We start from the raw sequence: 14,805 nt of genomic DNA on the forward strand, positions 1-14,805 counted from the left end.
GAAGGCCCTTCCTTCCCTGGAGGTCATGTTTGATGTTTCTCAAGCAGAATTAATCCAGATCTCATCATATTGAGTGGCCATTTATATATATATGCATGGATATATGAATATGTACACGTGTATACTGTTTGCTTTTTTATTTATCATGGGACTTACCACGTGATATAGGAAACAAGCCACCTGTCACCCCAAATTGACTCGATGGCAAAAACCATTTGCTATTCATTCATTTGTCTATCTTCAGGCCTAACATTGCGCTTAGGGCATAGTAGGTCATCAATAAATGTGGAATTGATGGTACCTAAATAGCACCATCGTAAGCTTACCTTCTCGCTTCTCTCTGCGGATTTGGTTCAGTTTTGTCCCCAGCTCCCGCAGGAGCCTGGGGAGGGTCTTCCTGGGTGTGTCGTCTCACCGGAGCGGTTGGCAACTTCTAGGCCAAATCCGGCCCCTCTGCCCGTGTTTGTATTGCCTGTGAGCAAAGATGGCTTCCACACTTTTCAACCGTTGGGGTCGTGGGGAGGAAGCAAAGAAAGGAGATTTTGTGACAAGCGAAAATCAGGTTCAAACTTCAGGGTCCTTAAGTAAAGTTTTATTGGAACACAGCCGCTCTTCCTTGTTTCCGTATCATCTACCGCGGCAGGCAGGACTGAGTAGTCGTGATGGCAGTTGTGTGGGCTGCAAAGCCTAAAATATGTACCATCTGGCTCCTTAAAGAGGAAGGCCCCCCCCCCACCCCTGCTCTAGCAGCAACAATGACCTTTTTAGCAGAAGTGGAAGGGTGTCACTGCCACGATTAAAAGTCTTCAGTGAGGCAGGTGGGCCTGTGATGGGCAGGATAGAGGGTCGAAGGGCACTGGGGTCGTGCTCGGACGTTTATTACACTTTTCTGTCTTCTTGTGTTTGCTCTAGCTTCTAGATAATACAATGTTTTAATTATCTGTTCAAGGGGGAGGGGCAGAGAGAGAGGGAGAGAGAGAATCCAAAGCAGGCTCCTGGCCCAGCATGGAGCCCGATGAGGGGTTCGAACTCACCAACAGTGAGATTCACGACCTGAGCCGAAATCAAGAGTCAGACGCTCAAGCGACTGAGCCACCCCGGCACCCCAAGATAATACAATGTTTTCAAAACAGAAGAATGAAAGCCTTCAGTTGCTGTCCAGTGCTGTTGGGACAGCATGCTGTCGACGCGGCCTCCGAGGCCCTGCCTGGGCTAGCTCGTGCCTGACCTCCGAGAGTTAGGGTCCGCAGGACCAGCCGCGGTGGGTACCTCCCTGTGTTCCTGACAAGACTCAAGCTTGGTAACTTTGTAGGACGCCCTCGGGGCTTCGAAGACCTCTGTCTGTGCCATTGGCCGTCCCTTGATTTGTTTAAATAATTCCCTGCCTGACCGACGACTTAGGGAGCAAGGAGCTTGCGACGTCTTACACTCCGTTCAGTTCTCTCTCCAGCACCTCGCCTCCCCTTATGCAGCTGGCCTGTCGGCCCCAGGCCTCCCCTGAAACAGCCAAGGTCACCAGGGATCTTCATCTCACGGGTGCAGTAAACACGTTCAGTCGTCTTCCTTGGCCTTCCAGAAGCACGGAGATGTTGCCCGTCCCCTCCTCGCGATAGACACTTTACACTTGACTTTGGGACAGCGCTCCAGTGGTTTCTTCCTCCTCCTCTGACCGCTCCTTCTCTTTGTCTCTGAAGGGCGTTCTTCGTCACCAGCCTTGACCTTGCCTCCCCATGGATTGAAGTTTTGTGTGTTCTTCCTGGAAGGTTTCTCCGGGCTCCAGAAATGCACTGCCGAGCGCGACGTCCCAAACCGCGTACAGCCGTGGAATGTGCCGGTGCAGCCAAGAAGCTAAGATCCTAACTTTTTACGTTCTATTGCCAGTGTGCTGAACATACAGCGTTAGATTAGTTTTAGCTGTAAACTGCTAATTTTAATTAGTTTAATGTACATGGCCCCGTGTGGGTCATGGCTACAATGCTAGACCGCGTAGGTACGGACTACGTCCACCGTCACAGAAAGTTGCACTGAACGGGCTGGGGACCCTGTCCAGTCATGTCCAGCTCCTGCTGGACGGTCCTCTTGGCCATCTCAAAGCATTGCAAGTGCGACTTGTCTAAAACCCAACCCATGGCCCCTCTCCGCAGTCCCGGGCTTCTACGGTATCTGCACGAGTGTTCATCCGTTTTCTCAGGCCAGACACGCCCGAACCATCCTCGACGTTCTTGTCCTCACCTCCGACACGCATTCTGGCCGCGAGCTCTGTCCGCTCGCCGTGTCCCCAGGGACCCCACCACCGCCGTCCTTCGTGCTACCACGTGGGCTGGGGGACGGGCCGCTTCCAGCCCCTCCTTAACGCCTCGTCCAGGCCCTGAGTGTCTGTCCCCCTCCCCAGACCCCTCCCACTCTGAGACCCAGCTACAGCGTCTTTGCCCCCCTGGTGCCCCCGGTACAGGCTGCAGCATAGCCCCAAGGACCTCACCTGTCACCCCTGCCGCTTCAGACTGGTTTGCATCACCAGTGTCATTCAGTTAATGTGTCTCTCCCACAGGACCACCAACGGTAGAGCAGGGACGCATCCCTGTTTACTACTGACTCTTCACGACCTAACACGGGGCCCGGGACACGCTAGCGCAGGGTTAGCGTGCGAACAAAAGAGTGGACGATGAATGATTTGGTCTGTCTGTAGCTCGTGTGGTCAGAGCCACCGCAGTAGTCAGCTTGCTTCCGTAACGGAAAATCACGGACCAGGTGGCAGAAACTACAGGGACTTATTTTTTCACAGTTCTGGAGGCCAGGAAGTGTAAGACCAAGGTGCCCGCCAACGGTGTTCCCAGTACGAGGGCCCCACCCCCCCGTGACTCACAGAAGCGTGATTATCTTCCAAAGGCCCCTCCTCCAAATACCATCACGCTGCGGGTTAAGGCTTCAACACGTGAGTTTTGAGGGGACACAACTAGTCCATAGCAGCCAATGTTCTGGGGCACCTGAGTGGCTCAGTCCGCTAAGCAGCCAATGTTTTGTACGTGTTCCCAATCCCTTGGCCACAGATTATATTTATCACCCCAAAGTACCATCTCATAAATGCCTACAGGAGGTTCGGGTTGAAGGGGACAGAAGATCCACGGAACCGAGCCCACTGCTGGAACGCCACTTGCCCGTGGGGTGGCGTCCGTGAAGAACTGTATCTATAATTCTAACAGTGCTTGAAAATAAAATCTCCTTGATGAGATGCATTTCAGAAGGTTGAGTTGAGGCTTCACTGTGGACAGGCAAGAGACGTCTAGCTCTAACGTGCAGACAATAGACGCTTCCACTGAGAAGGCGCCATGAAGCCCGTGGCCATCTGCAGAGGCTGCCGTGGCCTCCGTGGCCCCGGCGCAAAGGAGCCCTTATTTCACAGTGAGAAGCGTACATGCATTTCTTCCTGGTCTCTCTTAGAATATTAGAATACTGGCGGGGCACCAGGGTGGCCCCGTCGGTTAAATGTCCGACTTCGGCTCAGGTCATGATTTCGTGGTTCGAGAGTTCGAGCCCCGCATCGGGCTCTGTGCTGACCGCTCAGAGCCTGGAGCCTGCTTCTGATTCTGTGTCTCCCTCTCTCTCTGCCCCTCCCCTGCTCATGCGCTCTCTCTCTCTCTCTCTCTCTCTCTCTCTCTCTCAAAAATAAATAAACATAAATAAAAACTTTTTTTAAATATGCTTCTGCTGGGGCCCCTGGCCAGCTCCATCAGGGAACCATGCGACGCTTAATCTCGGGGTCGTGAGTTTGAGACTCACATTGGGTGCAGAGATTACTTAAGTAAATAAAGAAAACTTGAAAAATATATGCTTTTATTTATCAAAAAAAAAATTTACATACAGCTTTTCGGGTTAACTCAGTAGACACTACCGAATGTCTGATATGAGCCGAGACCTTCCTGGGGCGCATCTGTGTGGAATGAGGTCCGCTTACTGAGGCGAAGGCGTGACTTTAAGAACCCCGTGTGCTGGGAGTCTTTTCATCGCCAAGGTAGCCGTGAGGCTGTGCTTTAATTATCCTCATTTTATGAATGAGGAAGCTGAGGCCCAGAAAGGTTAAGTGACTGGCCTGGAGTGTCCCAGCTGATGAGTGGCAGAAGCTGGGATTTGAGCCTAGAGTCTGTGTGTGTTGTTTTTTTAAATTTTTTTTTACATTTATTCATTTTTGAAAGACAGAGAGAGACAGAGCACAAGCAGGGGTGGGACGGAGAGAGAGGGGGGACACAGAATCTGAAGCAGGCAGACGAGGCTCTGAGCGGTCAGCACAGAGCCCCATGCGGGGCTCGGACTCCCGAACCACGAGATCATGACCTGAGCCGGAGTTGGACACTCAACCCACTGAGCCACCCAGGTGCCCCTAAGGGTCTGTGTTCTTAATCACTACGCCGCTGACCCTTCACTGCCCTGCTGCCCTTTACCCCTCCTGCACCTGCACTCAGGTGCACAACGTTTTCTCATATAATTGTCGCCAACCTTACAGCGACGTACGATTACGTCCATCGTACAGACAGAGAAGCTAAAGCTTTGAGGCGCAGACTCTCTGATCCACCCAGTAACTACTAAGAACCACACGTGCCAGGACAACCCTAGGCCCCGGGGAAATCGCGGTGAGACAGGCGGATGCCACCCTGCCCTGACCTCTGGATGCTCTCGCTCTCACCGAGGGTGACAGATGATAAACCGGTAAGTAGGACACGTGCTGGGAAGGAATTAAGACGACGCCGTCGAGATCAGAGGAGGTAAGTGTTTTAGAAGTGGAGGTCCAGAAAGTTCCATCTGAAGGCATGGCGTTTAAAGTGAGATCTGAATAAGGAACCGCCCTCAGCAGACTGGGAGGAACGGGCCGGGCCGGGCAGAGGGAACAGCAAATGCTAAACCCTGGGGCAGAAGTGAGCCCAGCGCCCTGGGTGCAGAAAGCCCAGGGCGGCTGGCGGCTGGTGGAAGATGTCACCCCAGGTCGTGTGGCTGATATCCAGCAGAGCTGATGGTCGGATCCACGTCTGCCTGAGGCCACACTCTGCCCCTCGGCAAACTGCCCAAAGGAACGACCACGACATTCCGTCTGCTGTCATGGCCTGCTGTGTTTTTAAGTTAACTTGGGCAGAACCCCAGGAGGGGAATTAAGAGTCAAAATAGAGGAAAGCCGCACGCGGAAGGGCTTCCCTCGGACGGGAGACACAAAGACAAACGAAGTGCCAGACCCGGCTTCGCGCCCCGGGCCTCACCCTCACCCCGTTATTCACCCCTGCACCCCGCCCTGGGCCTCACCCTCACCCTGGGACGCGCCCTCCACGCTCATCTTAGACGAAACCCCGTGTGGGCCGCAGGGGAGGCAGCTCGGATGCCTGAGGTCAGGAGTTCAGCTTGGCTTGAGGTCAACGGCCCCTCCAGGACCGCCTGGGGGCTCAGCCAGTTAAGCGTCTGACTTCCGCTCAGGTCATGATCTCACGGGTTCGTGAGTTCGAGTCCTGCGTGGGGGTGGGAGGGACGCTGTCAGTGCAGAGCTCTCTTCGGATCCTCTGTCTCACTCTCTCTGCCCCTCCCCCCTCAAAAATAAAGAAACAAACAGACAAAACAAAACCCGTCCAGCTCCTCGCAGGTGTGGGCAGAGAACTAGAGTCTGGAGGCAACTCCAGGAGAGTGGGGCGGGGCAGATGGCTCAGGAGTGGCGTAGCGGGAGTGCACAGGGGAGGCGGGGGCCAGTGACACGGGCGTTGTCATGGGGTAGGAATCCTGAGGCGAGCGTCAGGGCAGACGGCGGGCAGGAGTCACAGACAAGGAGGGCAGCAACGCTCAGTGACATAGGACAGCACGCACGGATCCCAGAGACACGTGTTGTGCCGATACGTCGCTGGGTCCGATGAGTCCACTGCAATCACATCAGCCTGGGTCTCACCGGGGCAGCCACCATCCCAAAGAAAGTTTGCTTCTTCCCACAGGGCTGGGTGCCTTCTCTGGATCGAGGTATGCAGCTGTCCCAACGCAGCTGGGGCAGGAAGGTGACGTCACTCCCCTGCTGAGAGCTGGCATAAAAGGAGGAGCTTGTCCAGGGTGTGATGTGTGTGACCCATGGCTGGTGGGCGGACGTGCCTGTCCACCCCCAGGTCTGCAGAGGCAGCTCTTGGTCAGTCAATGAGCCAGGAACCACATCCCTGCATGATGTCGTTGGGAAAACCCCACTGATGATAAGTTCCATGCCAGATCCTGAGAGGACAGCACGTTGCATCTTACTAAACTGTGCCGACACCCCTGTGAAATCGATGCAGTGATCGTCCCAGTTTGCAGACAGAGAGACGGGGACTCAGAGACGTATCTCGTGCAGATGAGAAGCTGTCCCCGCTATGCACACTTTACCCGTTTAATCAGCGCCATTCAGGGCGTCGCACATCTTAAGCAGGAAGTTGTTTGGGTTTTGACAAATGCATAAACTCTCATAAACACCGGCAGGTCCGCCACAGCCACGTCCTACCCCCGCACACCGGTCAGCCCAGCGTCTGCCAACCACCGATCCACTTCCTATACTAACGGGCTCTAGTGTCAGAGACATGAAACCCAACAGCATGAACGCTGCTGTGTCTTCCATGTCTGCAAACTTCTTTTGCTCAGCGTGACGTTGCTGAAATTCACGTTCCTGCTTCTATCGGTGACCCTTTCTTGCTGCCGACCGCCACTCATTGTCCAAACGTTCCCCTCACAGACATCTGGCTTGTTCCCTGGCCCCGCTCCTACCAACGAGCCCGCTGTGACCATTCACGTGGTGAAGTCTTTTTCCGAGTATGGATTTTCATTCTCTTTGGTAAATATCTAGAAACAGAACTGCTGGGTCATTTGGTTCATGTCTGTTTACCTTTTTAAAAAATTGCCAAACCATTCTCCAAAGTGGTTATACCGTTTCACGTTCCCGCCAGCCACGTACAGGAGCACCAGGTGCTGCATATACCTGGGAACGTCTGCATCGTCTCATGACTAATGAGGAGCTTCTTTTTGTGTGCTTTTGGGCCATTTGTATATTTTCTTTTGTGAAGCATCGAACCAAGTCTTCAGCCCATTTTAATTGCGTTGCCTGTCATATTACATTGGATTAAGAGGGAGCGTGAGTGGGGGCGGGGGGGGGAGGTGCAGAGAGAGAGGGGACAGAGGACCTTAATGGTGTCTTTCAAAAAGTGAAATTCGAATTCAAAATTCAACTTATCACTTTTTTCTTTGTTTTGTGCCTTCTGTGCTTTTTGCTTAACGCAAGGTTTCAAAAGTTTTTCTTCCATATTTTTAATGTAAATTTTATGATTTTACCTTTTACATTTAAACCCGCAAGCTAGGGGCGCCTGGGTGGCGCAGTCGGTTGAGCGTCCGACTTCAGCCAGGTCACGATCTCGCGGTCCGTGAGTTCGAGCCCCGCGTCGGGCTCTGGGCTGACGGCTCAGAGCCTGGAGCCTGTTTCTGATTCTGTGTCTCCCTCTCTCTCTGCCCCTACCCTGTTCATGCTCTGTCTCTCTCTGTCCCAAAAATAAAATAAACATTGAAAAAAAAAATTTAAACCCGCAAGCTATTTTGGGTTACTTTGTGTGTGTATTATGAAATAAGGTCATAAGCTTTTTTTTTTTCCCGTATGGATCTCCGGTTTATTCTAGTGAAGTAGGCCATACTCTTCCCGTTTAATTATCTCTGCCCCTTTGTCAGAAATCAATTAACCACATACATGTGGGGTTACTTTTGAGCCGTCCATGCTGTCCCCTTGACCTCTATGTCCCACAGCATCCATGGCCCCCCACTGCCTCCTCTCCGGTCCCCTGCTCAGCCTTGGACTCAAGCCACACCCACAGCCTAAAACTCTGACCTCTGCCTCCCCAGCTCAGAGCCTGATGACACCAAGTCCAAAAGGTATCCCCAGACAGAGTCAGGGCAAACGGGGCTGACCTCACGAGCTTCTTTTTCCTCAGGGACCACAGCCCTGGACTGTGCATTGTTAAAGTGTCTGAAATAGAAATACTTGTTTCTGGCAGGAAGGCAGCTCGGGTCCCGATCGCTCGGCCAGAAGTGCAAGAAGTGAAATTCATGCTTCTGGCCAGAAGTGAGTGGGTCTCTTGGAGCGAGGGGAGGCCTGGGGGGGGGGGGGGGGGGGGGGAAACGCCTGAGCAGAGACAGCAACAGCGGTAACTCTGTGGGTCCCCACAGGATCGCAATCACTTTTGCTGGTCGCTCAAGTGCACCCTTGGGGGGGGGGGGCTGATGCCCTAAAAACCCTCAAGAAGGGTTTCATCATCCCCTAGAAGCATGTGAGGACTGGAATCCGCTTATCTGGCTCTCTGTGTGGACACAAATGCACAGGTGTCCACTAATGAGCAGATTCTCCACCCCAGTTGAGGTCTACCAGAAGTCCCAGGTGCCCACGAGAGGGTTACAAGCCACAGTGTCCCTCGGCAGGGCCTCAACAGTCCCGGCAGGGACACATGCGCATCCGAGGAGAGCCTCTCTGGGGGGGGCTAACAGACTCACTGAACCACATGACAGCCTGGCTGTTCCCCGGGGCGCAGGGGACCCAGAGCTGAGCCACACAGCTGCTCTCAGAAGCCACACGCACCGTGACACCATCACCTCTAGGACGTGTGTCTTTGGAGAAGCAGCCCGTGATGCTGGGGACGTGGGCCGAATGTGACCAGTAGATGGGGCGGTCGGTCAGTCTATGCCCCCAACACCGGCCGGGCCTCAGGACAGCGAGAGGCGTGCACAGATCCTGGTGGACGGGATCGGGTAATGCCAGCAACCTAAGTCAGGAATCTTCAGCCCGTCTGAGAATAAGTCTTTTTGAAAAGATACAGGGTGGGGTACCTGGGTGGCTCAGTCGGTTAAGCGTCCGACTTCAGCTCAGGTCAGGATCTCGCGGTCTGTGGGTTTGAGCCCCGCGTCGGACTCTGTGCTGACAGCTCAGAGCCTGGAGCCTGTTTCAGATTCTGTGTCTCCCTCTCTCTCTGACCCTCCCCCATTCATGCTCTGTCTCTCTCTGTCTCAAAAATAAATACACATTAAAACAAAAAATTAGAAAAAAAAAAAGAAAAGATACAGGGCACTAAAAAATCGAGGGAATTTTCAACAAGCCTGAGTTCACCGGCCAAAGCCTGCCTCTAAAATAAAGCCTATTTGGTGTTTAAAAACTTCAGTCTTTGAGGGGCGCCTGGGTGGCCCTCAGTCAGTTGGGCGGCCGACTTCAGCTCGGGTCACGATCTCATGGTCCGTGGGTTCGAGCCCCGCGTCTGGCTCTGCGCTGACAGCTCAGAGCCTGGAGCCTGCTTCGGATTCTGTGTCCCTCTCTCTCTGCCCCTCCCCTGCTTGCTCTCTGTCTCTCTCTCTCTGTCTCTCTCTGTCTCTCTCTCAAATAATAAACATTAAAAAAAAGAACTTCAGTCTCTGAAAACTTATAAACCAGGGTGTCTAAAATCACAGACTTGGTGTCACACAGGACCCAGTGGGAAGCCGCATCGGCCACTTAAATAACCGTGTGGCGTTGGACCGTTTGATTTCAGTCTCTGGAAACCTCAGTGTCCTCATCTGTAAAATGGCAAACGACACTTAGCTCTCAGGTTACGTACTGGTCGTGACGCTACACGGACCTAATCCGGGCCCATGGGGCACCGCACCGGGACCCGGCAGCAAAGAGGCAGTTCAGGTGCGCCTCTTGGCGGTTTCTACGATGGCCCCAGGGACTAGCGGACTTATGCTCCCAGTCTGGGTGCCTCCAGGGGCTGAAGGGCCCAGGGAACTACTTGCAGTTGTAAAAACACTTTGCAAACGGTCTGATCGTACGAATAATTCAGACTATAAGAAATGGAATTAACAAGTTATAACTCAAAACGTTTGCAAAAATAAACTCCCATTGGATTAAAAATGACACATTCTCATGTAATTGTGAACTCTGTACAGTGGCTGGATTTAAATTTTAACGTTATTGTTGGGGCGAGTCTGAATAAAGTTTCTACCGTGGGCCAAAACACCTTCCTCTGAGCCTCGTTCACAGTCACCGTATGTACAAGATGTGTCCCGTGGGCAATTTATGGCTATATTCCTGTCTTCTGAGTGTTTGAGTTTCTTTTTAAGTTTATTTATTTATTTTAAGAGAGAGGGGCGCCTGGGTGGCGCAGTCGGTTAAGGATCCGACTTCAGCCAGGTCACGATCTCGCGGTCCGTGGGTTCGAGCCCCGCGTCAGGCTCTGGGCTGATGGCTCGGAGCCTGGAGCCTGTTTCCGATCCTGTGTCTCCCTCTCTCTCTACCCCTCCCCCGTTCATGCTCTGTCTCTCTCTGTCCCAAAAATAAATAAAAACGTTGAAAAAAAATTAAAAAAAAAAAGAGAGAGAGTGTGCGAACAGCGGGGGAAGAGAGGGAGGGAGAGAGAAAGAATCCCAAGCAGGCTCCACTCTGTCAGCACAGAGTCTGACGCGGGGCTCGATCCCACAAACTGTGAGATCATGACCTGAGCCAAAACCAAGAGTCAGACACTCAACCAACTGAGCCACCCAGGTGCCCCCTGGTGTGTGGTTTTTGTGGGTTTTTTTTTTTTTTTTTTAAATTTCTGAGACAGAGACAGAGCATGAGCAGGGGAGAGGCAGAGAGAGAGAGAGACACAGAATCGGAAGCAGGCTCCAGGCTCCGAGCTGTCATCACAGAGCCGGATACAGGGCTTGAACCCACAGACCATGAGATCACGACCTGAGCTGAAGTCAGAGGCCCAACCGACTGAGCCACCCAGGCGCCCCGCCCCTGGTGTTTTTTTAAAAAAAGGTCTTTCTACGGGAATCCTTTCCCAGAAAAAAGGTCATACGCTCAACCAAACTGTCACTTAAGAGTAAGTGACTGGTCCCCTTCCCGTACGGGCCTGAAGTGATCTCTGAAAATGGATCGCTGTCCCCTGGACCCAGAAACCCCCACAAAATCATGCAGATCTAGAGGCTCCAATCTTCATGTCCACTTTAGGAACACACGTGAAACTGCCCGGGTGTGTGCGAGTCCCCGACGGACGGCGTCCTAGGGCATAGCGCGTGCCCCTCGGTCGCCGTCCTGGAGTGTTGGCACTCACCTCCTCTCCCACGGGACTTCATTCCTGTCCCGGCTCTGTGCTTTTTCTTTAACATTTTAAGATGTGCCCTTTATGAGCCTTTCTGCATTTAAATCTAGTACAAAACCAAAATACATCGTGGCACAAAAGTACTCAGAGACGACGAGGAACCAGCACTGGGGAAGAGGAGCGGTGGGTCAGTGAGGCCAGTGCCCTTATTCTCCGTGGCGAGGACAGCATCACGGTGGCTCGGGGGGGGACACGGTGGCTTCACTATCACGACGTCGAGGCTCAGAGGAAGGAGACAGCTCTCGCTGAGAGGGGCCATAGAAGAACTCCTGGAAGACGGGTGCGGTGGCCGATCTCTAGGAGTGACCCCAGCGGCCCCCACCCTTCGTAACCTCACGTCCTTTGAGCGTGGGTGGAACAGGACGGTCTTGCCTTCCTGCACAAGGGAGCTTGTCCGTGTGGCCCCGTCGAACCCCCGAGTCTTCTGTGGCAGAAGGAGGAGACGTGAGGCGTGGGGGCGTCTCAGCCGAGGCGCCCCTCTGTTTCTCTGTCGCAGCCCCCCCACCGAGAACAGGGACCTCCTTCCTACGACTGCAAGGAACTGAGGTCGGCCGGCAGCCTGGACGAGCTGGGGAGCAGAGCGGACCCCAGAGCCTCGGGGGAAAAGCCGGGAAAGGCCCCCAGAGGCCCCCCTGACCCCCGCCTGCTCAGCGGGCTCACTGCGGTGCGGTGCGGTGAGGTCGGAAAGGGCCGTGGGGGGGAGCGGCCAAGTGTCTGGGTTTGCACGCAGCAACGGACGACTAATACAGGTGACCTGGGAGCTGTGCCCTGAGGGACAGGCAGGACTCCGGGTGGAGAGAAGAGAGGGGGGAGAGTGTGGCCACGCGTGGGCGTGGGAAGGTCTGGGCCACTCAGGGAGCCGTCGGGGCCCTGGCCGGGGCAGGCTCCTTGCAAGGGGTTTGACGTCAGCCCAAGCTGCTAGCCCCTTCTCCGGGATGTCATGACCACATACCGGAGTCTTTCGGGCACAGGAGTCCCTGAGAAGAGCTGTTCCTTTATGTGGACGGTGGGCGGGAAGCAGAGGCGGGAGGACTGTTAGGAACCTGTCACAACCGCCCCGCTCACCAGACACCATGGCACCACGTCCTGTGCCCCGAGCCCCCCCTCCCGAGATTGCGGGGGACAGGCCGTGGTCCTTCTGGGTCCGCCAGGCCCAGCAAGTGCCGGGTCCCCTCAGTGACGGGGACAGAAGCACTGGATAAACGTCTGTCTTCTGGAGGCATCTTTCTGCTTCCTCGGGGGTCCCCGTGGAGTCCCATCTCTGTTGCTCAAAGCAACGTGGACCCTCAGGTATGATTTTCCTCCTTCCCTGTCCCTCTCCCCTCCCTGCACCTCAGATGAGGCTCTGCTGGGGGACAGTCCACGCTGAGGCAGCCAGGCCAAGAGCGTCCAGCCCAGGCTGCTCAAGAAGGAGACAGGCACACCGCGTGGCGAGGCGGGCTGGAGACCCACCTCTGGGATGCGGGGGAGCCAGAGACCAGGCCGAGGCCTTACACCTGTGGCTCCGGGCAGGAAACGGCCCACGTGGGGCGGAAACGCACGCCGTGTGAGGTCCCGGAACCGACATTTACACCAACGTCAACAACACGCACCCTCGTCGGTTTCACATTCTACATCCTTTGGCATAAACCGCTGAGTCAGAAATGCTGAATGTTATTTGTGTAAAGGGGTGGGGGGGGCCGACGCAAGCCCCCGATGGTACCACCAGCCCTTAAAATGGCAAACACCCGCATGGGCCTGCTGGTGGCTTTGCCTGTGGCGGCCACGTCACCTCCCAGGCCCCGGCCCCGTGGGATCCTGCCCGACTGATGTTCCCAGCACCTGGCCGTTCACAACCTTCTAGAACCCACGAACAGCTTACCTCCCTGGGGGGAAAGATGCACGATTTCGTCTTCCTTTCACCCGCAAACAACGACAGAAAGTGTGTATTTTCTGAGCTTCCAGCAAAACCGTAGGTTTCTCCCATTTTTTAAAAAAGTTCATTTATTTATTTTGAGAGAGGCAGAGAGAGCACAAGTGGAGGAGGGGCAGAGAGAGAGAGAGAGCATCCCAAGCAGGGCTGCCCCACGGGGGGAGGGGGAGGGAGGTGGGGGGTGGCTGAAGAGTGACCTGCCACCCAGGATGGGACAGGCCGGGCCCTACTTCCTCTGGGTCAACAACCCTTAACCTCATCCTTGTGATCACATGGGGTTTCCCGTGTTTATTTTCCAGAAGAATAGAGGCCAATGGTTTGCTAACGCCCCGCGGATCAATACTGATAAGTCAGCCCCAAATGAGTGCTCGAGGTGTTACGTTTCCTGAGATGACTCACCCTGTGGCCCTCGCCCACACGTGGACCGGCCAACGACCCTGAAGACACTGGTTCTCTCTGAGCTGAGCCTCCCTCCACCCTCCAGGGTTTCCCCCTGGAGGTGGGGCTCCTCAGTACCCACCGCTGCCGAGGAGGCATCGCCAGCAGGACAGAAATGGGATCCCCACCGTGTGATCGTCTAACGTCCTCTTGGGGGGCGACAGTCACACACACCCAAGCCCGCAACATGGCGGAGCGCCAGAAGCAGCCTCCAGAGCGGCGTCCCGGCCCACTCTTCCTACCAGAGCTACCTCCTCCCTCCGTGTACGAAGGGACTGCACATCAGTGCGGGGGGTACAAGGTGTGTGGTAGGAGTTTGTGCGGCTTCTAGAATGTTCCATGTGTCCAGCTAACCCCGTCTTACCGGAGCTGCAGACGGGAATCGTCGACAACACAACTGCTGGTGTTGATCTCCCGACACAAATAACACGTTAGTCAACGTGCGGAAAATTCAGAGAGGCTGAACTCCTTCCCAAACTCCTATTAGATGAGATCGTAGTCCTTTCCTCAAATTCTGGGACGTCCGACCCGCGTCATCTGCCAGCAGAAATAGACCCTGATCGTGGCCTGAGTCAGCGAAACCAAAGCCCTCGAAAGACCAAAGTGTCAGAAAGGAGGTGAGTGCGGGAGAAAACATGGGTCCAGGGGGACAAAAGAGGCCAGAGGCATCTCTCTCTGTCCAAGACCCTGCGTGTCCCCCCGTCAGTGGAGAAGTATCCTCCGATGAGAAGGGGCTTGTCACCAGGAGAGTGGGTCAGGCACTCGCCACAGCTGTGTTTTCTCGTCTACGTTCTAAGCTTCGGAAACCACCGTCTGACCCACGACGCAGCCACTGGGAGCCCTTGTACCACAGGTGAGGGCTGCTCTCCTCCTGCGGGCGTGGATCAGAGACCCAGGCGTTCTGGTCACTGGACGGGGAAAGCCCTCTTGCAAATCTTCTTGCCGGGATTATAATGATCATGAGCCTGTCACTGGGTGGACGAAGAAAATCCAGGTGCTGGACCGAAAAATCCAAGGACTGAGCTGAGCCCTGAGCTCAGGGACCCCTCCAAGGTGCGTCTTGGGCCCCACTGGATTCCCATCGGTGAAATCCTCGCCCTCCCCTAAAAAAACGCCCTTTACTCGTCAGGATGCTTAAAAGTCACACCGGAGTCATAAGGAACCATTTGTGGGGCGCCCGGGTGGCCCAGTCAGTTAAGCGTCTGACTTTGGCTCATTTCATGATCTCACAGTTCATGAGTTCGAGCCCCGCATCGGGCTCTGTGCTGACAGCTTGGAGCTGCCTTCAGATCCTCTGCCTGTCTCTCTCTCTCTCTCTCTCTC

The sequence above is a fragment of the Prionailurus bengalensis genome, chromosome E4, assembly GCF_016509475.1.
Source record: "Prionailurus bengalensis isolate Pbe53 chromosome E4, Fcat_Pben_1.1_paternal_pri, whole genome shotgun sequence".
Lineage (NCBI taxonomy): Eukaryota > Metazoa > Chordata > Mammalia > Carnivora > Felidae > Prionailurus > Prionailurus bengalensis.